General features: G+C 39.2%; 1 pseudogene; it reads left to right on the top strand.

Annotated features, from left to right (window-relative positions):
• The window catches only part of LOC107621051 (non-structural maintenance of chromosomes element 4 homolog B-like), a 38,044-nt pseudogene extending 12,500 nt beyond the window's left edge, over positions 1-25,544 (top strand).
• Positions 25,545-26,089: the final 545 nt, after the last annotated feature.

Raw genomic sequence — 26,089 nt, 5'->3', positions numbered from 1 at the left:
CCTGAGGACAGTAAGAGCCCAGGGAAAAATAATTCTGGCACTAAAACGCCAGAAAATTGGTGGAAGGCTGGCGCTGAACGCCCAGACCATGCCCAAAACTGGCATTCAACGCCAGAAACAAGGCAAAACTGGCGTTCAACGCCAGAAATGGGCAAGGATCTGGCGTTGAACGCCCAAACTGGGCAAGATCTAGCGCTGAACGCCCAAAATGGGCACAATTCTGGCGTTCAGACGCCAGGAACAGACAAGGAGTTGGCGTCTAACGCCACTCCAGTTTCTAACTCTGGCACTCAATTGCCAGTGAGGGATCAGACACACACAAATGCTGATAACAACCCCTCTAAAAAGGCTTCTTCAACCACTTCTGTAGGCAATAAACCTGCAGCAACTACGCTTGAGGAATATAAAGCCAAGATACCTTATCCTCAAAAACTCCGGAAAGAGGAGCAGGATAAGCAATTTGCTCGCTTTGCAGATTATCTAAGGACTCTTGAAATAAAGATTCCATTTGCAGAGGCACTTGAGCAAATACCTTCTTATGCCAAGTTCATGAAAGAGATCTTGAGTCATAAAAAGGAGTGGAGAGAAACAGAAAGAGTTCTCCTCACTGAAGAATGCAGTGCAGTCATTCTGAAAAGCTTTCCTGAAAAGCTTAAAGACCCTGGGAGTTTTCTGATACCATGCATATTAGAAGGTGATTGCACCAAGACAGCTTTATGCGATCTTGGGGCAAGCATCAACCTAATACCTGCATCCACTATCAGAAAGCTTGGTTTAACTGAAGAAGTTAAACCAACCCGGATATGTCTTCAACTTGCTGATGGCTCCACTAAATACCCATCAGGCGTGATTGAAGACATGATTGTCAGGGTTGGGCCATTCGCCTTTCCCACTGACTTTGTTGTGCTGGAAATGGAGGAGCACAAGAGTGCTACTCTCATTCTAGGAAGACCCTTCCTAGCAACTGGACGATCCCTTATTGACGTCCAACAAGGGAAATAACCCTGAGAGTCAATGATGATGAGTTCAAGTTGAACGCTGTCAAAGCCATGCAGCATCCAAACACATCAACAGACTGCATGAAAGTTGATCTTATTGACTCCTTGGTAGAAGAGATCAACATGGCTGAGAGTTTCGAATCAGAGTTGGAAGACATCTTTAAAGATGTTCAGCCTGATTTGGAGGATTCAGAGGACATGAAAGAGCCTCTGAAATTTCTTCTAAAAGAGGAAAAACCTCCTAAACCCGAGCTCAAGCCATTACCACCATCCTTGAAATATTCATTTCTAGGAGAAGGTGATACTTTTCCAGTGATCATAAGCTCTGCTCTAAGTTCACAGGAAGAGGAAGCACTTATTCAAGTGCTAAGGACACACAAGACAGCTCTTGGGTGGTCCATAGGTGACCTTAAGGGCATAAGCCCAGCTAGATGCATGCACAAAATTCTATTGGAGAATAATGCCAAACCAGTAGTTCAACCACAGAGGCGGCTAAATCCAGCCATGAAGGAAGTGGTGCAGAAAGAGGTCACCAAATTACTAGAGGCTGGAATTATTTATCCCATTTCTGATAGCCCCTGGGTGAGCCCTGTTCAAGTCGTCCCAAAAAAGGGAGGCATGACAGTGATTCATAATGAAAAAAATGAACTGGTTCCTACAAGAACAGTTACAGGGTGGCGCATGTGTATTGACTACAGAAGGCTCAATATAGCCACCAGAAAGGATCATTTTCCTTTACCATTCATAGACCAGATGCTAGAAAGACTAGTAGGTCATGATTATTACTGCTTTTTGGATGGCTATTCAGGCTATAACCAGATTGCAGTGGATCCCCAGGATCAAGAGAAAATAGCATTCACATGTCCATCCGGAGTGTTTGCTTATAGAAGGATGCCCTTTGGGCTATGTAATGCGCCTGCAACCTTCCAGAGATGCATGCTCTCTATTTTCTCTGACATGGTGGAAAAATTTCTGGAAGTCTTCATGGATGACTTCTCAGTATATGGAGACTCATTCAGCTCCTGTCTTGATCACCTGAAACTTGTTCTGAAAATATGCCAAGAAACCAACCTAGTTTTAAACTGGGAAAAGTGTCACTTCATGGTGACTGAAGGAATTGTTCTTGGGCATAAAATCTCAAACAAGGGAATAGAGGTGGATCAAGCAAAAATAGAGGTAATTGAAAAATTACCACCACCTGCCAATGTTAAGGCAATCAGAAGCTTTCTGGGGCACGCAGGATTCTATAGGAGGTTTATAAAGGATTTTTCAAAAATCGCAAAACCTCTAAGCAATCTGCTAGCTGCTGACACGCCATTTGTGTTTGACACAAAGTGCCTGCAGGCGTTTGAAATGCTGAAAGCTAAGCTGGTCACAGCACCAGTCATTTCTGCACCAGACTGGACATTACCATTTGAGCTAATGTGTGATGCCAGTGATCATGCCATTGGTGCAGTATTGGGACAGAGGCATGACAAGCTTCTGCATGTCATTTATTATGCCAGTCGCGTTCTAAATGATGCCCAGAAAAATTACACAACCACAGAAAAAGAACTACTTGCAGTGGTTTACGCCATTGACAAGTTCAGATCATACTTAGTAGGATCAAAAGTGATTGTGTATACTGACCATGCTGCTCTTAAATATCTACTCACAAAGCAGGATTCAAAACCCAGGCTCATCAGATGGGTATTGCTTCTGCAAGAGTTTGATATAGAAATAAGAGACAGAAAAGGGACAGAGAACCAAGTGGCTGATCATCTGTCCCGGATAGAGCCAGTGGAAGGGACGTCCCTCCCTTCTCTTGAGATCTCTGAGACGTTTCCTGATGAGCATTTATTCGCCATTCTGGAAGCACCATGGTTTGCCGGTATTGCAAACTATAAAGCTGCAAGGTTCATACCCAAGGAGTACAACAGGATACAAAAGAAGAAATTAATTACTGATGCAAAGTACTACTTGTGGGATGAACCTTATCTCTTTAAGAGATGTGCAGACGGAATTATCCGTAGGTGTGTGCCTAGAGAAGAAGCACAGAGGATTCTGTGGCATTGCCACGGATCTCAATATGGAGGCCATTTCGGAGGTGAGCGAACAGCCACCAAGGTCCTCCAATGTGGCTTCTATTGGCCCACACTCTATAAAGATTCCCGAGAGTTTGTACGTAATTGTGACAATTGCCAAAGAGCTGGTAACCTGCCTCATGGTTACGCCATGCCTCAACAAGGAATCTTGGAAATTGAGTTGTTTGACGTATGGGGAATTGACTTCATGGGACCTTTCCCACCATCATACTCAAACACTTATATTCTGGTGGCAGTTGACTATGTATCAAAATGGGTTGAGGCTATTGCCACACCCACCAATGATACTAAAACAGTGCTGAAGTTCCTCCAGAAATATATCTTTAGCAGGTTTGGTGTCCTTAGAGTACTAATCAGTGATGGGGGCACTCACTTCTGTAATAAACAGCTTTACTCTGCCATGGTTCGGTATGGAATTCGCCACAAAGTGGCCACTCCATATCATCCACAAACCAATGGGCAAGCTGAAGTCTCTAACAGAGAATTAAAGAGAATCCTGAAACGGACAGTAAATACCCGTAGAAAGGATTGGGCACGGAGCCTGGATGATGCTCTGTGGGCTTACAGGACAGCATTCAAGACCCCCATAGGGACATCTCCATACCAACTCGTGTATGGTAAGGCATGTCACCTGCCCGTGGAACTGGAACATAAGGCCTACTGGGCAACCAGATTCCTAAACTTTGATGCCAAATTAGCAGGAGAAAAACGATTGCTCCAGCTAAATGAGCTAGAGGAATTCAGATTCACAGCTTTCGAAAATGCCAAGCTTTATAAAGAAAAATAAAAAAAATGGCATGACAGAAAGCTGTCATCTAGAATCTTTGAACCAGGACAGAAGGTCCTGTTGTTTAACTCTAGACTCAGGCTATTCCCCGGGAAACTGAAATCCCGGTGGAGGGGACCATACGTGATTACAAGTGTGTCACCATATGGTTATGTGGAGCTTCAAGATATTGATTCTGATAAGAAGTTCATTGTCAATGGACAGAGAATCAAGCATTATCTTGAAGGAAACGTTGAGCAAGAATGCTCAAGGCTGAAGCTAGATTAAAAGCTCAGCAAGGTCCAGCTAAAGACAATAAAGAAGCGCTTGCTGGGAGGCAACCCAGCCATGGGGCAACAATCCTCTAAGCTTTTTTGCCCTATTTCTATTTTTATTTTTATTTATTTATATAGAGTTCATTGATAACAAGGTAAATAATCATTTACAGAAGACCTCGGCACACAAAACAGAGAAAAAGATCTCACTGGCAAGAAAACGCCAGTAAAAGTGCATTTTGGGCGTTCAACGCCCAAAATGGGCATCCACTGGGCGCTGAACGCCAGTGATGGTAGCAGCTGGGCATTCAACGCCAGAAAGGGGCACCCACTGGGCGTTGAATGCCAGTAATGGTAGCAGCTGGGCGTTGAACGCCCAGGAGAGCAGCAATTGGGCGCTGAACGCCCAAAACAGGCAGTGTTTGGGCGTTCAAACGCCCGGAAGGCAGGAAAGAGCCAAATTCATTTTTTTCCACACGTATTTCCATTTTAATTTCAAATTTTATGCTTCAATGCATGATTTTTACATGAACATGTCAAGAACCCTGATTTCTAAAATCCTTAATTTCTAAAAATCCATCTTTCCAAATTCAATCCAACTCTTTTCAAATCTTTTCTGAAAACAAATCTATCTTTTTCACTCTAAAATCTTTTCAACTAATCCATATCTTTTTCAAATCTCCATATTATCTTTTTCAAAATTCAGATTTATCTTTTTCAAAAATCTATCATATCTTTTCAAAATTAAACTATATCTTCTATCTTATCTTTTTCAACTCAATCTTTTTATCTTATCTTTTCCAATTTTTCGAAAACCCACCCCCCCATCCCTTTAAATTTGGGTTCGGTTTCCCTCCTCCTCCATCAACAATTGCACCTAGCTCTCCTTCTATCCCTCTCCTTTCTTTTCTTTTGCTTGAGGACAAGCAAACCTCTAAGTTTGGTGTGTTTATCCGAGATCACTAAGATCATGGCTCCTAAAGGAAAACAACCCACTCCAAGAGGCAAGAAAGAGAGCGTTCCAAAACCACTTTGGAATCAAGAGAAGTTCTTATCTAAAGAACATTCAGACCATTATCTTAAAGTAATGGGTCTGAGATCAGTGATCCCGGAAGTTAGATTCGATCTAAAAGAAGATGAATATCCGGAGATCCAGGAGCAAATTCGAATCAGGAACTGGGAAGTCCTAGCTAATCCTGAAACGAAAGTAGGAAGGAACATGGTCCAGGAGTTCTATGCTAATATGTGACAGACTGACAAGCAAAAACTATCTGGAACTGCCTTCTATGAATTTCGGACCATGGTCAGAGGGAAGATTGTTCATACCACCCCTGACAAGATCAGGGAGATCTTAAAGCTACCTCAGCTAAAGGATGATCCAGACTCCTTCAACAGGAGGATGATGAGAGCAGACATTGACCTGGATAAGATTCTAGAGGACATATGTATCCCTGGAGCCAGGTGGACCACCAACACAAAGGGTGTCCCAAATCAACTCAAGAGGGAGGATCTCAAACCAGTCGCCAGAGGATGGCTGGACTTCATTGGGCGTTCTCTGTTGCCTACTAGCAATCATTCTGAAGTCACAGTCAAAAGAGCAGTGATGATCCATTGCATCATGATGGGAAAGGAAGTGGAGGTTCATCAGCTGATTTCAACTGAACTCTACAAGATTGCTAACAAAAATTCAAAAGAGGTCAGGTTGGCTTATCCAAGCGTGATTTCTCTGCTCTGCAAGGACGCTGGAGTAAGGATGGGAATAATTGAATATATCCTAATTGAAAAGCCAATCACCAAAGCATCAATGGAAAAACAACAAGCACATGAGGATCCCATCAAGAAGAGAGCACAGGAATTCCTCCCAGAGATCCCTCAAGCTGAATACTGGGAGTATCTTGAGATGTCCGTTACCAAGATACGGGAAGCTATGGAGCAAATAATAAAAGAACAGAAGGAACACAGTCAAATGCTGACCTATGTGTTTAAAGAACAAGAGGAGCAGGGGCGTGACTTAAGGGAACTGAAGCGCCAAAAGTCTTCTCTTGTAGGACCAAGCACCCCAAGGATCAGAGGAACCCCCGTGCCCCCAGAATAAAGGTTGTTAATTTCCAATTTCTGCCTTAACTCTGTGACAGTGTCCTTATAAAAGTTTACCTTAGAAGTCATATAGTAGTAAGTAGTATCTATTTTGATTTTATCTCCAATTAAGCTATAGTTTATTTTTCTCATCATCAGCAAACATGAATAAAGTAGTAGATCTTTTGAATAAGAGGCAATAAAATTTCAAGTTTAATAAGAGAAATTCTAATTAGTTAAATGTGGTGGCAATGCTTTCTGTCTTCTGAATGAATGCTTGAACAGTGCATATGTCTTTTGAATTTGTTGTTTAAGACTGTTAAATATGTTGGCTCTTGAAAGAATGATGAACATGAGACATGTTATTGATAATCTGAAAAATCATGAAAATGATTCTTGAAGCAAGAAAAAGCAGCAAAGAACAAAGCTTGCAAAAAAAAAAAAGAGAGAGAGAAAAAGCAAGCAGAAAAAGCCAATGACCCTTAAAACCAAAAGGCAAGGGCAAATGAAAAGGATCCCAAGGCTTTGAGCATCAGTGGATAGGAGGGCCTAAAGGACTAAAATCCTGGTCTAAGCGGCTAAACCAAGCTGTCCCTAACCATGTGCTTGTGGCGTGAAGGTGTCAAGTGAAAACTTGAGACTGAGCGGTTAAAGTCAAGGTCCAAAGCAAAAAGAAGAGTGTGCTTAAGAACTCTGGACACCTCTAATTGGGGACTTTAGCAAAGCTGAGTCACAATCTGAAAAGGTACACCCAGTTATGTGTCTGTGGCATTTATGTATCCGGTGGTAATACTGGAAAACAAAGTGCTTAGGGCCACAGCCAAGACTCATAAAGAAGCTGTGTTCAAGAATCATCACACTGAACTAAGAAAATCAATAACACTATCTAAATTCTAAGTTCCTATAGATGCCAATCACTCTGAGCTTCAATGGATAAAGTGAGATGCCAAAACTGTTCAGAAGCAAAAAGCTACTAGTCCCGCTCATCTAATTAGAATCTGAGCTTCAATCAAAAACTCTGGGATATTATTGCTTCTCAACCTATTAGTCTTCTATTTTATTTATCTAGTTGCTTGAGGACAAGCAACAGTTTAAGTTTGGTGTTGTGATGAGCGGATATTTTATACGCTTTTTGGGGATAATTTCATATAGTTTTGAGTATGTTTTTGTTAGTTTTTAGTCTATTTTTATTAGTTTTTAGGAAAAATTCATATTTCTGGACTTTACTATGAGTTGTGTGCTTTTCTGTAATTTCAGGTATTTTTCTGGCTGAAATTGAAGGAGCTGAGCAAAAATCTGATTCAGGCTGAAAAAGGACTGCTGATGCTGTTGGATTCTGACCTCCCTGCACTCAAAGTGGATTTTATGGAGCTACAGAACTCAAAATGGCATGCTTCTAATTGCGTTGGAAAGTAGACATCCAGGGCTTTCCAGAAATATATAATAGTACATACTTTGCACAAGGATAGATGACGTAAACTGGCGTTCAACGCCAGTTCTCTGCCCAATTCTGGCGTCCAGCGCCAGAAAAGGATCAAAAGCTGGAGTTGAACGCCCAAACTGGCATAAAAACTGGCGTTTAACTCCACAAATGGCCTCTGCACGTGAATTGCTTAAGTCTCAGCCCAGCACACACCAAGTGGGCCCCAGAAGTGGATCTCTGCATCATCCATCATAGTCCACTCATATTTTGTAACCCTAGGCTACTAGTTTAGTATTTAAACAACTTTTAGAGACTTATTTTGTATCTCATGACATTTTAGATCTAAACTTTGTATTCTCTGATGGCATGAGTCTCTAAACCCCATTGTTGGGGGTGAGGAGCTCTGCTGTGTCTCGATGAATTAATGCAAGTATTTCTGTTTTCCATTCAAACACGCTTGTTCCTATCTAAGATGTTCATTCGCGCTTAACTGTGATGGAGGTGATGATCTGTGACACTCATCACCTTCCTCAAATCATGAACGTGTGCCTGACAACCACCTCCGTTCTATATACGATTGAATGGGTATCTCTTAGATTCTTTAATCAGAATCTCCGTGGTATAAGCTAGAACTGATGACGGCATTCATGAGAATCTGGAAAGTCTAAACCTTGTCTGTGGTATTCCGAGTAGGATTCAAGGATTGAATGACTGTGACGAGCTTCAAACTCCTGAAGGCTGGGCGTTAGTGACAGACGCAAAAGGATAGTAAATCCTATTCCAACCGGATCGAGAACCAACCGGTGATTAGCCGTGCTGTGACAGAGCGCGTGAGCATAGTTTTCACTGGAAGGATGGAAGGTAGCCATTGACAACGGTGATCCACCAACACATAGCTTGCCATAGGAGGACGTGCGTGCGTGAACAAGAAGACAGAGGAAAGCAGAGATTCAGAAGACAAAGCATCTCCAAAACTCCAACATATTCTCCATTACTGCATAACAAGTAACCTTTAATCCATGCTCTATTGTTTATTTGCAATTCAACTGATAAACATAATTGACTTCCTGACTAAGATTGACAAGATAACCATAGATTGCTTCAAACCAACAATCTCCGTGGGATTCGACCCTTACTCACGTGAGGTATTACTTGGACGACCCAGTGCACTTGCTGGTCAGTGGTACGAGTTGTGAAAAGTGTGATTCATAATTTGTGCACCACCAGCCCCTCCAAGGTCTAGGGACTAAACGTCCAAAGATGATCCAAAGATATATATAAATACAATAGTATAAGGTCCTATTTATAGAGAACTAGTAGCCTAGGGTTTACAGAAATCAGAAATTAATGCATAAATCTTCTTCCGGGCCTACTTGGTGTGTGCTTGGGCTGAGCATTGAAGCTTCTATGTGTAGAGACTTTTCTTGGAGTTAAACGCCAGCTTTTGTGCCAGTTTGGGCGTTTAACTCCAGCTTTTGTGCCAGTTCCGGCGTTAAACGCCAGAATTCTTGAGCTAACTTGGAACGCCTGTTTGGGCCATCAAATATTGGGCAACGTATATACTATTATATATTTCTGGAAAGCCCAGGATGTCTACTTTCCAACGCAATTGAGAGCACACTAATTGGGCTTTTGTAGCTCCAGAAAATCCACTTTGAGTGCAGGGAGGTCAGAATCCAACAACATCTGCAGTCCTTTTTCAGCCTCTGAATCAGATTTTTGCTCAGGTCCCTCAATTTCAGCCAGAAAATACCTGAAATCACAGAAAAATACACAAACTCATAGTACAGTCCAGAAAAGTGATTTTTAAATAAAAACTAATAAAAATATAATAAAAACTAACTAAAATATACTAAAAACATACTAAAAACAATGCCAAAAAGCGTATAAATTATCTGCTCATCATAACACCAAACTTAAATTGTTGCTTGTCCCCAAGCAACTGAAAATTAAATAGGATAAAAAGAAGAGAATATACAATGAATTCCAAAAACATCTATGAACATCAGTATTAATTAGATGAGCGGAGCTTTTAGCTTTTTGCCTTTGAACAGTTTTGGCATCTCACTTTATCCTTTGAAGTTCAGAATGATTGGCTTCTATAGGAACTCAGAATCCAGATAGTGTTATTGATTCTCCTAGTTAAGTATGTTGATTCTTGAACACAGCTACTTTATGAGTCTTGGCCGTGACCCTAAGCATTTTATTTTCCAGTATTACCACCGGATACATAAATGCCACAGACACATAACTGGGTGAACCTTTTCAGATTGTGACTTAGATTTTGCTAGAGTCCCCAATTAGAGGTGTCCAGAGCTCTTAAGCACACTCTTTTTGCTTTTGGACCACGACTTTAACCGCTCAGTCTCAAGTTTTCACTTGACACCTTCACGCCACAAGCACATGGTTAGGGAAAGCTTGGTTTAGCCGCTTAGGCCAGGATTTTATTCCTGTGGGCCCTCCTATCCACTGATGCTCAAAGCCTTGGATCCTTTTTATCACCCTTGTCTTTTGGTTTAAAGGGGTATTGGCTTTTTCTACTTGCTTTTCTTTTTTTCTTTCTTTTTTCTTTTCTCTCTTTTTTTTTCGCCTCTTTCTTTTTTCTTTTTTTTCTGCAAGCTTTTCACTGCTTTTTCTTGCTTCAAGAACCAATTTTATGATTTTTCATATCATGAGATAACATTTCTCCTTTTCCCATCATTCTTTCAAGAGCCAACAATTTTAACATTCATAAATAATCAAATTCAAAAATATGCACTGTTCAAGCATTCATTCAGAAAAACAATAGTATTGCCACCACATCAAAATAATTAAACTGTTTTAAAATTTGAAATTCATGCACTTCTTTTTCTTTTTCAATTAAAAATATTTTTTATTTTAAGAGAGGTGATGGATTCATTTTCATAGCTTTAAGGCATAGACACTTAGACACTAATGATCATGTGATAAAGACACAAACATAAATAGACATAAGGCATAATTTTCGAAAAACAGAAAATAAAGAACAAGGAAATTAAAGAACGGGTCCACCTTAGTGATGGCGGCTTGTTCTTCCTCTTGAAGATCTTATGGAGTGCTTGAGCTCCTCAATGTCTCTTCCTTACCTTTGTTGCTCCTCTCTCATAGTTATTTGGTCTTCTCTAATTTCATGGAGGAGGATGGAATGCTCTTGGTGCTCCACCCTTAGTTGTCCCATGTTGGAACTTAATTCTCCTAGGGAGGTGTTGATTTGCTCCAAATAGTTTTGTGGAGGAAAATGCATCCCTTGAGGCATCTCAGGGATTTCATGATGAAGAGTTTCCTCATGCTCTTGTCCATGAGTGGGATCTCTTGTTTGCTCCTTCCTTTTCTTAGTGATGGGCTTGTCCTCATCAATGAGGATGTCTTCCTCTATGTCAATTCCAACTGAATTGTAGAGGTGACAAATGAGGTGAGGAAATGCTAACCTTGCCACAGTAGAGGACTTATCTGCCACCTTGTAGAGTTCTTGGGATATAACCTCATGAACTTCTACTTCCTCTCTAATCATGATGCTATGAATCATGATAGCCCGGTCTATAGTAACTTCAGATCAGTTGCTAGTAGGAATGATTGAGCGTTGGATGAACTTCAACCATCTCCTAGCCACGGGCTTGAGGTCATGCCTTCTTAGTTGAACCGGCTTCCCTCTTGAATCTCTCTTCCATTGAGAGCCCTCTTCACAGATGTCCATGAGGACTTGGTCCAACCTTTGATCAAAGTTGACCCTTCTAGTGTATGGGTGTGCATCTCCTTGCATCATAGGCAAATTGAATGCCAACCTTACATTTTCTGGACTAAAGTCTAAGTATTTCCCTCGGACCATTGTAAGCCAATTCTTGGGGTCCGGGTTCACACTTTGATCATGGTTCTTGGCGATCCATGCATTGGCATAGAACTCTTGAACCATTAAGATTTCGACTTGTTGAATGGGGTTGGTGAGAACTTTCCAACCTCTTCTTCGGATCTCATGTCGGATCTTCGGATATTCGCCCTTTTTGAGCTTAAAAGGGACCTCGGAGATCACCTTCTTCTTGGCTACAACTTCATAGAAGTGGTCTTGATGCACCCTTGAGAGGAATCTCTCCATCTCCCATGACTCGGAGGTGGAAGCTTTTGCCTTCCTTTTTCTCTTTCTAGAGGTTTCTCCGGCCTTTGGTGCCATTAATGGTTATGGAAAAAAAAAAAGCTTTAGCTTTTACCATACCAAACTTAGAAGGTTGCTCGTCCTCGAGCAAAAGAAGAAAGAAGAGAGTAGAAGAAGAAGAAATAGAGGAGATGGAGGGGGCTTAGTATTTCGGCCAAGGGGGATAGGTAGTGTGTATGTTGTGTGAAAATGAAGGAGTGAAGATGGGTTTATATAGGAGTGGAGAGGGGGGTATGGTTCGGCCATTATGAGTGGGTTTGGATGGGAAAGTGGTTTGAATTTGAATGGTGAGGTAGGTGGGGTTTTATGAAGGATGGATGTGAGTGGTGAAGAGAATGGTGGGATTTGATAGGTGAGGGGTTTTTTGGTTGGATTTGATAGGTGAGGGATTTTTGGGGAAGAGGTATTGAGGTGATTGGTTAATGGGTGAAGAAGAGAGAGAGAGAGATGAGGTAGGTGGGGATCCTATGGGGTCCACAGATCCTGAGGTGTCAAGGATTTCTCATCCCTGCACCATGCGGCGTGCAAAACGCCCCTTGCTGCCAATCCTGGCGTTAAACGCCAGGCTGCTACCCATTTCTGACGTTTAACGCCAGCTTCTTGCCCATTCCTGGCGTTAAACGCCAGTCTGGTGCCCATTTCTGGCGTTAAACGCTCAGAATGGTGCCAGACTGGGCGTTTAACGCCCATTCTGCTACCCTTACTGGCGTTTAAACGCCAGTAAGTTTCTCCACCAGGGTGTTCTATTTTTCATTCTGTTTTTCCTTTTTCAATTGTTTTTATGACTTCACATAATCATCAACCTACGAAAAATATAAAATAACAAAAGAAAATAGAAATTTAATATAGATAGTTAAAGATTGGGTTGCCTCCTAACAAGCGCTTCTTTAATGTCAATAGCTTGACAGTGGCTCTCATGGAGCCTCACAAATGTTTAGAGCAATGTTGGAACCTCCCAACACCAAACTTGGAGTTTGAACGTGGGGGTTCAACACCAAACTTATAGTTTGACTGTGGGGGCTCTGTTTGACTCTGTATTGAGAGAAGCTCTTCATTCTTCCTCTCCATGGTTACAGAGGGATATCCTTGAGCTTTAAACACAAGGGAGTCTTCATTCACTTGAATGATCAATTCTCCTCTGTCAACATCAATCACAGCTTTTGCTGTGGCTAGGAAGGGTCTGCCAAGGATGATGGATTCATCCATACACTTCCCAGTCTCTAGGATTATGAAGTCAGCAGGGATGTAATGGTCTTCAACCTTTACCAAGATATCCTCTACAAGTCCATAAGCCTGTTTCTTTGAATTGTCTGCCATCTTTAGTGAGATTCTAGCAGCTTGTACCTCAATGATCCCTAGTTTTTCCATTACAGAGAGAGGCATAAGGTTTATACTTGACCCTAGGTCACACAGAGCCTTTTCAAAGGTCATGGTGCCTATGGTACAAGGTATTGAGAATTTTCCAGGATCTTGTCTCTTCAGAGGTAATCTCTGCCTAGTCAAGTCATCCAGTTCTTTGATGAGCAATGGAGGTTCATCCTCCCAAGTCTCATTACCAAATAACCTGGCATTTAGCTTCATGATTGCTCCAAGGTACTTAGCAACTTGCTCTTCAGTAACATCTTCATCCTCTTCAGAGGAAGAATACTCATCAGAGCTCATGAATGACAAAAGTAAATTCAATGGAATCTCTATGGTCTCTGTGTGAGCCTCAGATTCCCATGGTTCCTCATCAGGGAACTCCATGGAGGCCAGCGGACGTCCATTGAGGTCTTCCTCAGTGGAGATCACTGCCTCTTCCTCCTCTCCAGGTTCGGCCATGTGAAACGTGTTTATGGCCTTGCACTCTCTCTTTGGATTCTCTTCTGTATTGCTTGGGAGAGTACTAGGAGGGAGTTCAGTAATTTTCTTACTCAGCTGACCCACTTGTGCCTCCAAATTTCTAATGGAGGACCTTGTTTCAGTCATGAAACTTTGAGTGGTTTTGATTAGATCAGAGACAATGGTTGCTAAGTCAGAGTGGCATTGCTTAGAATTCTCTATCTGTTGCTGAGAAGATGATGGAAAAGGTTTGCCATTGCTAAACCTATTTCTTCCACCATTATTGTTGTTGAAGCCTTGTTGAGGCCTCTGTTGATCCTTCCATGAGAAGTTTGGATGATTTCTCCATGAAGGGTTATAGGTGTTTCTATAGGGTTCTCCCATGTAATTCACCTCTTCCATTGCAGGGTTCTCAGGATCATAAGCTTCTTCTTCAAGGGAAGCTTCTTTAGTACTGCCTGGTGCAGCTTGCATTCCAGACAGGCTTTGAGAAATCATATTGACTTACTGAGTCAATATTTTGTTCTGAGCCAATATGGCATTCAGAGTATCAATCTCAAGAACTCCTTTCTTCTGAGTTGTCCCATTATTCACAGGGTTCCTTTCAGAAGTGTACATGAATTGGTTATTTGCAACCATTTCAATGAGTTCCTGAGCTTCTGCAGGCGTCTTCTTCAAATGAAGAGATCCTCCAGCAGAGCTATCCAATGACATCTTGGATAGTTCAGACAGACCATCATAGAAAATACCTATGATGCTCCATTCAGAAAGCATGTCAGAAGGACACCTTCTGATCAATTGCTTGTATCTTTCCCATACTTCATAGAGGGATTCTCCTTCCTTCTATCTGAAGGTTTGGACTTCCACTCTAAGCTTGCTCAATTTTTGAGGTGGAAAGAACTTTGCCAAGAAGGCATTGACTAGCTTTTCCCAAGAGTTCATGCTTTCTTTGGGTTGTGAATCTAACCATGTCCTAGCTCTGTCTCTTACAGCAAAAGGGAAGAGCATAAGTCTGTAGACTTCAGGGTCAACCCCATTGGTCTTGACAGTGTCATAGATTTGCGAGAATTCAGCTAAGAACTGATGAGGATCTTCCAATGGAAGTTCATGACTCTTGCAATTCTGTTGCATCAGAGAAACTAATTGAGGCTTAAGCTCAAAGTTGTTTGCTCCAATGGCAGGAATTGAGATGCTTCTCCCATAGAAGTCGGGAGTAGGTGCAGTAAAGTCACCAAGCACCTTCCTTGCATTGTTGGCATTGTTGTTGTTTTCGGCTGCCATGGCTTCTTCTTGTTTGAAAAGCTCTGTTAGGTCCTCTACAGAGAGTTGTACTTTAGCTTCTCTTAGCTTTCGCTTCAAGGTCCTTTCAGGTTCAGGATCAGCCTCAACAAGAATGCTTTTGTCCTTGCTCCTGCTCATATGAAAGAGAAGAGAACAAGAAAATAGGGAATCCTCTATGTCACAGTATAGAGATTCCTTGAGGTGTCAGAGGAAAAGAAGAATAGAAGGAGAAGATAGATAGAAGAGAATTCGAACTTATCAAGAGGGATAGAGTTCGAATTGCACCTTGAGGAGGAGTGTTAGTTCCTTAAATAGAAGGATGTGAGAAGAAGGGAAGAATTTTCGAAATTAAAGTAAAAGATTTTGAAATAATTAAAAAGAAATTTGAAAATTTGATTGAGATTTTCAAAAATTAAGATTAGGAAAGAAATTAAGTGATTTTTGAAAAGATTTTGAAATTAGAAATTAAAAAGATATGATTGAGATTTAATTTTGAAAAAGATGTGATTGAGAAGATATGATTGAAAATCAATTTTAAAAAAAAAGAAAGTTTTAAAATTAAAGTTGATTACTTGACTAACAAGAAATTAAAAGATATGATTCTAAAATTTAAAATTTGATCCTTTCTTAATAGGCAAGTAACAACTTGAAAATTTTGAAGTAAATCATTAATTATAGCAAGGATTTTCGAAAATAATAAAAAATGGAAAGAAATTGATTTTGAAGAAATATGATTGAAAAGATATGATTTGAAAAAAGATTTGATTATGAAAATTTGAAAAAGATCTAAATTAAAAACAAAATCTTCCCTCTAGTGTCATCCTGGCGTTAAGCACCTAGAATGGCATCCATTCTGGCGTTTAACGCCCAAAATCCTACCTTTTTGGGCGTTAAATGCCCAGCCAGGTACCCTGGCTGACGTTTAAACGCCAGTTTTCCTTCTTCACTGGCCGTTTTGAACGCCCAACTTTTCCTGTTTGATTCCTCTACTGAATGTTCTGAATCTTCAATTCTCTGTATTATTGACTTGAAAAGACATAGTTTTGAAAAATATTTTTCAATTTTTTATGATGAGAAACAATAAAAATGCAAATAAGATCAAATAAACAATGCATGCAAGACACCAAACTTAAAAATTGACACTAAGATACATAAAATATTTTTTATTTTTTTTATTTTATAAATTTTTTTTTGTGATTTTTCGAAAATCATATGGAAAAGAGAATAAAGAGATTCAAAACTTTTAATAAGAATTCTAGGAATCATGCAATGTTAGTCTAAAGCTTCAATCTAAAAAGATTAGACATGGCTAGCCAAACTTCAGCAGAACATTACATTCAGCAGCTAAATTGATGAGAATCAATCAGCTTTTGTGATGATAAGAACATCACCTTGAAACTCTAGAATTCATTCTTAAAAATAAAAAGAAAAGTACCTAATCTAAGCAACAAGATGAACCGTCAGTTGTCCAAACTCGAACGATCCCCGGCAACGGCGCCAAAAACTTGGTGCACGAAATTGTGATCATCAACAATGGCGCCAAAGGACTTGGAGCTCTTAAACGTGAATCACACTTTGTCACAATTCCGCACAACTAACCAGCAAGTAAGCTCTTCCTCCAGGGTGAGCTGTTTTTAATGCTATTTTTCATTCTATTTTTGATTTTCAGTTATTTTTGTGACTTCACATTATCATCAACCTAAAGAAAACATAAAATAACAATGGAAAATAAATAGATATAATTAAATAACATTGGGTTGCCTCCCAATAAGCGCTTCTTTAATGTCAATAGCTTGACAGTGAGCTCTCATGGAGCCTCAGAGATAATCAGAGCAGGGTTGGAGCCTCTCAACACTAAACTTAGAGTTTGGTTGTGGCCTCTCAATACCAAACTTAGAGTTTGGTTGTGGCCTCCCAATACCAAACTTAGAGTTTGAATGTGGGGGTTTTTTTTGACTCTGTATTGAGAGAATCTCTTCATGCTTCCTGTCCATGGTTACAGAAGGAGAACCTTGAGTCTTGAATACAAGGTAGTCCTCATTCAACTTAAGGACCAACTCTCCTCTGTCAACATCAATCACAGCTTCTGCTGTGGCTAGTAGTGCACGAAATTGTGATCATCAACAATGGCGCCAAAGGACTTGGAGCTCTTAAACGTGAATCACACTTTGTCACAATTCCGCACAACTAACCAGCAAGTGCACTGGGTCGTCCAAGTAATAAACCTTACGTGAGTAAGAGTCGATCCCACGGAGACTGTCGGCTTGAAGCAAGCTATGGTCACCTTGTAAATCTTAGTCAGGCGAATTCAGATGGTGATGGAGAATTGATAATTAAAAGATAAATAAAACATAAAATAAAGATAGAGATACTTATGTAATTCTTTGGTTGGAATTTCAGATAAGCATATGAAGATGCTTTGTTCCTCCTGAACATCTGCTTTCCTATTGCCTTCTTCCAATCATTCATACTCCTTTCCATGGCAAGCTTTATGTTGGGCATCACCGTTGTCAATGGCTACTTCCCGTCCTCTCAGTGAAAATGTTCCAAATGCGCTGTCACCGCACGGCTAATCATCTGTCGGTTCTCGATCATGTTGGAATAGGATCTATTGATCCTTTTGCGTCTGTCACACACCCAACAATCGTGAGTTTGAAGCTTGTCACAGTCATCCCTTCCCAGATCCTACTCGGAATACCACAGACAAGGTTTAGACTTTCCGGATCTCAAGAATGACCGCCAATAATTCTAGCCTATACCACGAAGGTTCTAATCTTAGATTAGAAACCCAAGAGATATGTATTCAAGCTTATTTGCATGTAGAACGGAAGTGGTTGTTAGTCACGCGTTCATAGGTGAGAATGGTGATGAGTGTCACATAATCATCACATTCATCATGTTCTTGGGTGCGAATGAATATCTTGGAGAAGAAATAGACTTGAGTTGAATAGAAAAACAATAGTACTTGTATTAATTCATGAAGAACAGCAGAGCTCCACACCTTAATCTATGGTATGTAGAAACTCCACCGTTGAAAATACAAAAGTGATACTGGTGTAAGCATGGCCGAATGGCCAGCCCCTCAAGGTCTAGGGACTAAACGTCCAAAGATGATCCAAAGATATATATAAATACAATAGTATAAGGTCCTATTTATAGAGAACTAGTAGCCTAGGGTTTATAGAAATCAGTAATTAATGCAGAAATCTTCTTCCGGGCCCACTTGGTGTGTGCTTGGACTGAGCATTAAAGCTTCTATGTGTAGAGACTTTTCTTGGAGTTAAACGCTAGCTTTTATGCCAGTTTGGGCGTTTAACTCCAGCTTTTGTGCCAATTCCGGCGTTAAACGCCAGAATTCTTGAGCTGACTTGGAACGCCTATTTAGGCCATCAAATATTGGGCAAAGTATGGACTATTATATATTTCTGGAAAGTCCAGGATGTCGACTTTCCAACGCAATTGAGAGCGTGCCAATTGGGCTTCAATAGCTCCAGAAAATCCACTTTGAGTGCAGGGAGGTCAGAATCCAACAGCATCTGCAGTCTTTTCTCAGCCTCTGAATCAGTTTTTTGCTCAGGTCCTTCAATTTCAGCCAGAAAATACCTGAAATCACAGAAAAACACACAAACTCATTGTACAGTCTAGAAAAGTGATTTTTAAATAAAAACTAATAAAAATATCATAAAAACTAACTAAAATATACTAAAAACATACTAAAAATAATGCCAAAAAGCGTATAAATTATCCGTTCATCAGCTAGGAAGGGTCTGCCAAGGATGAAGAATTCATCCTCATCCTTCCCGGTGTCTAGGATTATGAAATCAGCAGGGGTATAAAGGCCTTCAACCTTCACTAGCACGTCCTCTACTAGTCCATAAGCCTGTTTCATTGATTTGTCTGCCATCTCTAGTGAGATTCTTGCAGCTTGTACCTCAAAGATTCCCAGTTTCTCCATTACAGAGAGTGGCATGAGGTTTATCCCTTACCTCAGGTCACATAGAGCCTTCTCAAAGGTCATGGTGCCTATGGTACAAGGCATGTAGAATTTTCCGAGATCCGGTTTCTTCTGAGGTAATGTCTGCCTCATTAATGCATTTAGTTCATTGGTGAACAAGGAAGGTTCATCATCCCAAGTCTCAGTACCAAATAACTTGGCATTCAGCTTCATGATTGCTTCTAGATATTTAGCAACTTGCTCTTCAATGATGTCTTCATCCTCTTCAGAGGAAGAATATTCATCAGAGCTCATGAATGGCAGAAGAAAGTTCAATGGAATCTCTATGGTCTCTGTATGAGCCTCAGATTCCTTTGGTTCCTCAAAGGGAAACTCCTTTCTATCCAGAGGACGTCCCATGAGGCTTTTCTCACTCGGACTCACGTCCTCCTCACTCTCTCCAGGTTCGGCCATGTTGGTCACGGTTATGGCCTTGCACTTTCTCTTGGGATTTTCTTCTGTATTGCTTGGGAGAGTACTGGGAGGAGTTTCAGTAATCTTCTTACTCAGCTGACCCACCTGTGCTTCCAAATTTCTAATGGAAGACCTTGTTTCATTCATGAAACTTAGTGTGGTCTTGGATAGATCAGAGACTATGGTTGCCAAGCCAGAATAGCTCTGTTCAGAATTCTTTGTCTGTTGCTGAGAAGATGATGGAAAGGTTTGCTATTGCCAAACCTGTTTCTTCCACCATTGTTATTATTAAAGCCTTGATTAGGCTTCTGTTGATCCTTCCATGAGAGATTAGGATGATTTCTCCATGAAGGATTATAGGTGTTTCCATAGGATTCTCCCATGTAATTTGCCTCTGACATTACAGGGTTCTCAAGATCATAAGCTTCTTCTTCAGAAGATGCTTCTTTAGTACTGTTTCATGCAACTTGCAATCTATTCAGACTCTGAGAAATCATATTGACTTGCTGAGTTAATATTTTATTCTGAGCCAATATGGCATTCAGAGTATCAATCTCAAGAACTCCTTTCTTCTGAGTTGTCCCATTGTTCATAGGATTTCTTTCAGAAGTGTACATGAACTGGTTATTTGCAACCATTTCAATGAGTTTCTGGGCTTCTTCAGGCGTCTTCTTCAGATGAAGAGATCCACCAGCATAGTTGTCCAATGACATCTTAGACAGTTCAAACAGACCATCATAGAATATGCATATGATGCTCCATTCTAAAAGCATACCAGAAGGACACCTTCTGATCAATTGCTTGTATCTTTCCCAAGCTTCATAGAGGGATTCGCCTTCCTTCTATCTGAAGGTTTGGACTTCCACTCTAAGCTTACTCAATTTTTGAGGTGGAAAGAACTTTGCCAAGAAGGCATTGGCCAGCTTTTCCCAAGAGTTCAGGCTGTCCTTAGGTTGTGAGTCCAACCATGTCCTAGCTCTGTCTCTTACAGCAAAAGGGAAAAGCATAAGTTTGTAGACCTCAGGGTCAACCCCATGAGTCTTAACAGTGTCACAGATTTGCAAGAACTCAGCTAAAAACTGATGAGGAGCTTCCAATGGAAGTCCATGATACTTGCAATTCTGCTGCATTAGAGAAACTAATTGAGGCTTAAGCTCAAAATTGTTTGCTCCAATTGCAGGAATTGAGATGCTCCTTCCACAGAAGTCATAAGAGGGTGCAATAAAGTCACCAAGCATCTTCCTTGCATCTCCACCATTATTGTTGGGTTCGGCCATGTTTGTTTTGTCTGCTTCCTTTTCAAAAATTTCTATCAGGTTCTCTTTAGAGTTTTGTGCTTTAGCTTCTCTTAGCTTCCTCTTCAGAGTCCTTTCAGGTTTAGGATCAGCTTCAACAAGAATGCCTTTATCTTTATTCCTGCTCATATGATAGAGAAGAAAACAAAAAATGTACGGAATCCTCTATGTCATAGTATAGAGATTTCTTAATGTGTCAGAGGAAAATAGGAATAGAAGGATAAGGTAGAGAGAAAAGAATTTGAACATATAAAGAAGGAGAGAGTTTGAATTGCTAATAGAGGAGAAGTGTTAGTTCTTAAATAGAAGAGGGTGAGGAGGGGGAAAATTTTTGAAAATTTTTAAATGAAACAAAATAAAATTAAAATTTAAAAACAATTAGTTAATTAAAAAGAATTTTGAAAAATGGTTAATGGTTTTTCGAAAATTAAAAGTGAGAAAGTGGTTAGGTGATTTTGAAAAAGATTTTCAAATTGGCAATAAAAAAGATATGATTGAAAATTATTTTGAAAAAGATGTGATTGAGAAGATATGATTGAGAAGATATGATTGAAAAACAATTTAAAAAGATTTGATTTTTTAAAATTAATGACTTGGCTAACAAGAAATTTAAAAGATATGATTCTAAAATTCAAATATTGAACCTTTCTTAACAAAGAATTAACAAACTTGAAATTTTTGAATCAAATCATTAATTGGTAGCAAGGATTTTTGAAAATAGTGAGAGAAAAATGTAAAGGATTTGACTTTGAAAAAGATATGATAAAAAAAACATGATTTGGAAAAGATTTGATTTTGAAAAATTATGAAAATTTGAAAAAGATTTGAATTAAAAACTAACTTACCTCCCTTGTGTTATCCTGGCGTTAAACGCCTAGAATGGTATCCATTCTGGCGTTTAACGCCCAAAATACTACCCTTTTGAGCGTTTAACACACAGCCAGGTACCCTAGCTGGCGTTTAAACTCCAGTTTCGCTTCTTCACTGGGCGTTTTGAACGCCCAGCTTTTCCTCTGTGATTCCTCTGCTGTATGTTCTGAATCTTCAATTCTCTGTATTATTGACTTGAAAAGACAAGATTTTGAAATTTTTTTTGAATTTTTAATGATGAAAAACAACAAAATGAAACTAATCATGGAAACTAAGATTAGATAAACAATGCATGCGAGACACCAAACTTAGAAATTTTTTCATATTAGAGACACTAACAACTTGAGAATACACATGAGAAACAACAAAAGACACAAAGCAAGAGAATTTAAAGATCAAACCCAAATAAATTATCAAGAACAACTTGAAGATTAATGAAGAACATAATGCATATATTCGAAAAATGCAAGAGAATTAAAAAATATGCAAGACACCAAACTTAAAATGTGACACTAGACTCAAACTAGAAATGCAAATTATTTTTTATTTTATGGTTTTATAAAAAAAATTTGTATTTTTCGAAAATTAATTGGAAAAAGAAAAAATAAGGAATTCAAAATTTTTAATGAGAATTCCAGGAATTATGTAATGTTAGTCTAAACTCCGGTCCAGGAATTAGACATGGCTTACTAGCCAGCCAAGCTTTCAGAGAAAGCTTCAGTCCAAAATACTAGACATGGCCAATGGCTAGCCAAGCTTTAGTAGATCATTACATTCAACAGCAAGATTGATAGAAATCAACAAGCTCTTGCGATGATAAGTTGAAACCTCGGTCCAAAAGATTAGACATGGCTTCACAGCCAGCCAGACCACAACAGATCATCATGAAACTCTAGAATTCATTCTTAAAAATTCTGAAGACATAGAATAATTTATAATTTTTTTGAAAATTTTTTCAAAAATAAAAATAAAAACAAAAAGCTTAAAATTAAAATAAAATTACCTAATCTGAGCAACAAGATGAATCGTCAGTTGTCCAAACTCGAACAATCCCAGGCAACGGCGCCAAAAACTTGGTGCACGAAATTGTGATCTCTGAAACGGCGCCAAAAACTTGGTGCGCACAATCGTAATCTCAACTCTTTTTCACAACTCCGCACAACTAACCAGCAAGTGCATTAGGTCATCCAAGTAATAAACTTTACGCGAGTAAGGGTCGATCCCACGGAGATTGTCGGCTTGAAGCAAGCTATGGTCATCTTGTAAATCTCAGTCAGGCAGATTTAAATGGTTATGAGGTTTTGAGAATTAAAATATAAATAAAATATAAAATAAGGTAGAAATACTTATGTAATTCATTGGTGGGATTTCAGATAAGCGTATGAAGATGCTTTGTTCCTTCTGAACCTCTGCTTTCCTACTGTCTTCATTCAGTCATTCATACTCCTTTCCATGGCAAGCTGTATGTTGGGGGATCACCGTTGTTAATGGCTACCGTCCGTCCTCTCAATGAAAATGGTCCAAATGCGCTATCACTGCACGGCTAATCATCTGTCGGTTCTCACTCATGTTGGAATAGGATCCATTGATCCTTTTGTATCTGTCACTACGCCCAACACTCGCGAGTTTGAAGCTCGTCATAGTCATCCCTTCCCAGATCCTACTCGGAATACCACAGACAAGGTTTAGACTTTCTGGATCTCAGGAATGGCCGCCAATAATTCTAGCCTATACCACAAAGACTCTGATCGTGAACTAGGAGGCTAAGAGATATGCATTCAAGCTTGTTTTCATATAGAACGGAAGTGTTTGTCAGGCACGCGTTCATAAGTGAGAATGGTGATGAGTGTCACTTGATCATCACATTCATCATGTTCTTGTGTGCGAATCAATATCTTAGAATAAGAATAAGCTTGAGTTGAATAGAAAAACAATAGTACTTTCCATTAATTCATGAGGAACAGCAGAGCTCTACACCTTAATCTATGGGGTGTAGAAACTCCACCGTTGAAAATACATAAGTGAAAGGTCTAGGCATGACCGTGAGGCCAGCCTCCAAATGTGTACAATGATCTATGATAGTATAAAACTGATCAAGGATATAAAATAAATCACTAAAAGTAGTTTTTATACTAAACTAGTAGCTAGGGTTACAAAAAATAAGTAACTAAGTGCAGATAGTGCAGAAATCCACTTCCGAGGCCCACTTGGTGTGTGCCTGGGCTGAGCGTTGAAGCTTTCACATGTAGAGACTCTTCTTGGAGTTAAACGCCAGCTTTGGTGCCAGTTTGGGCGTTTAACTCCAGCTTTTATGCCAGTTTTGGCGTTTAACGCTAGAATAGGGTAGAAAGTGGGCGTTAAAACGCAAGTTTGCGCTATAAAAACTCGGACAAAGTATGGACTATTATATATTGCTAGAAAGCCCAGGATGTCTACTTTCCAACGCAATTGAGATCGCCTCAATTAGGTTTCTGTAGCTCCAGAAAATCTATTTCGAGTGCAGAGAGGTCAGAATCCAACAGTATCTGTAGTCCTTTTTTAGCCTCTGAATCAGATTTTTGCTCAGGTCCCTCAATTTCAGCCAGAAAATATCTGAAATCATAGAAAAATACACAAACTCATAGTAAAGTCTAGAAATATGATTTTTATTTAAAAACTAATAAAAATATAATAAAAAGTAACTAAAACATACTAAAAACTACCTAAAAACAATGCCAAAAAACTTATAAATTATCCGCTCATCATGCATCCTTGCAACTTTATTGTCTTAGTATAGTATACTATTCCTACATGAAATTTAAAGGATATAATATTATTTAGTGGTTTTGTTTTTGCAAGGAGTAACTACTTGACATGGTGTGTGATGTTTAATAGTTTTTGATACTAAAATGAATTTCTCAATTCTGATTGGCTGTTCTATCCAATTCTAGTTACAAAACCAAGAGAACAAGTGGCTGATGCAAAGGCTCTGTTGGACATAACGAAATCCTTGGTAATGTCTATGAAGGGTCATGCTAACGGTGGAGTCACTTCTTCAGAATTTGTACCGCACATTCTTGAAGAATTTGGAGGACAGGGTGGATCAAGTACTAGCATAAAAGGTTGCACCAGAAACTCAATAGCCTGGAATGATGTTGGAGTATCAGTATCACATGTTTTTAAAGTGGGTTCCGGCTGCTGTACAATATAACTTCAATGCATTTAGAAGACTTTGTTCTATAATTTTGATATCCATAGAAGACTTTGTTCTATACTCATCTATATATTTTTTCAATATTTTTTCCCTTCAGGAATGGTCCCATCTATGCTAAAGCAATGCAGAGGAAAGCTGTTAAACGTAGAAGTAGGAAGCGTGTGAGGCCCAATAAATTGGCCCAGCCAGAAGAGGTAATAAACTGGTTTAATATGTATGAAGTTTTTGATTGACAAAGGTAGAAAAATTTGTGTTAGCAAGAGGTTTTAACTAGATAAAAAATTCTCTAATAGACTTGTGTAGCTTCTAATTTTCAACTTTTCATGTCTTAATTTCTAGTAAGTTTCTTTCTATCATTTTATCACCCATTTATCTATAAGTAGAACGTCAAAATATTAAAGTTAAGAATATTGTGTGTACTGCTCATAATGCTAAGCTTATTATGTAGTTATGATACAATTTCCTTTTCCTTCACATTGTGGTTGTTGTTTTTATTTTTATTTTTATTTTTTTGCTGCTTGGCAGAGGTCCAAGAGAAGTGGAAGCTGATATAGATAAAAATATGTTAACGATGTTTAACATCTTAAGGAAAAATAGCGTTGTTAAGCTTGAGAATTTGATTTTGAATAGGAACTCCTTCGCTCAAACAGTGGAGAATTTATTCACTTTATCATTCTTAGTCAAAGATGAGCGGGATGAAATAAAAGTGAACGAGGCTGGATCACAATTAGTAGTGTGTGAGTTACTTCGAATATATTCGTATTAACATTCTCACTCTCAATCGCTCTCACAGAATTTATTATCCTTTATTTATACAGCACCCAGAAATGCCCTTCTTGCAAATGCAGTTCATGCTGGGGATGTTGCTTTCTATCAGATTGGATTTTAAGGATTGGAAGGTATATGTATCTATGTTTACTTTGATGTCGTTAATGTTTTGGGTGTATGCGGCTATGTGCTATGGAAGGTTAACTTTCTTTGCTTCCTATCAGTTTATTTATTATTTATTGTGAGGACATTCTAGAGAGCTTTAGCAATCAAGTGGCTATGTCACTACAATAAATATGGTCTTTAGCAACGCCAAATTTTGCAACGCCTTAAAACCGTTCTCTTAGATAATTTTAGACAATGATTTTTTATAGTGTTACTGTTGAATTTAATTTTTCATTATTTTATAACAACAAATTAAAACCGTTCTCTTTAACTATTTTAAAGAACGGTTTTATAACCGTTATCATGATTTGTTTTTAAGCAACAATTTTTATTGTTGTTTAAATAATTGTACAAAAGAAACGCATAAAAATCGTTGCCAAAATGCTACACTTTAAAACCATTCTATTAGATGGTCTTAGACAACAGTTTTTACAGGTTGTTGTTGAAGTTCAATTTTCATTACGTTATAGCAACAAAATAAAACCGTTCTCTTTGACTATT

The sequence above is a fragment of the Arachis ipaensis genome, chromosome B10 (genome assembly GCF_059453495.1).
Source record: "Arachis ipaensis isolate K30076 ecotype BB chromosome B10, ASM5945349v1, whole genome shotgun sequence".
In the NCBI taxonomy this organism is placed as follows: Eukaryota; Viridiplantae; Streptophyta; class Magnoliopsida; order Fabales; family Fabaceae; genus Arachis; species Arachis ipaensis.
Note: the sequence above shows the minus strand (reverse complement) of the source record. Positions and strands in the feature narration are given on the sequence as shown.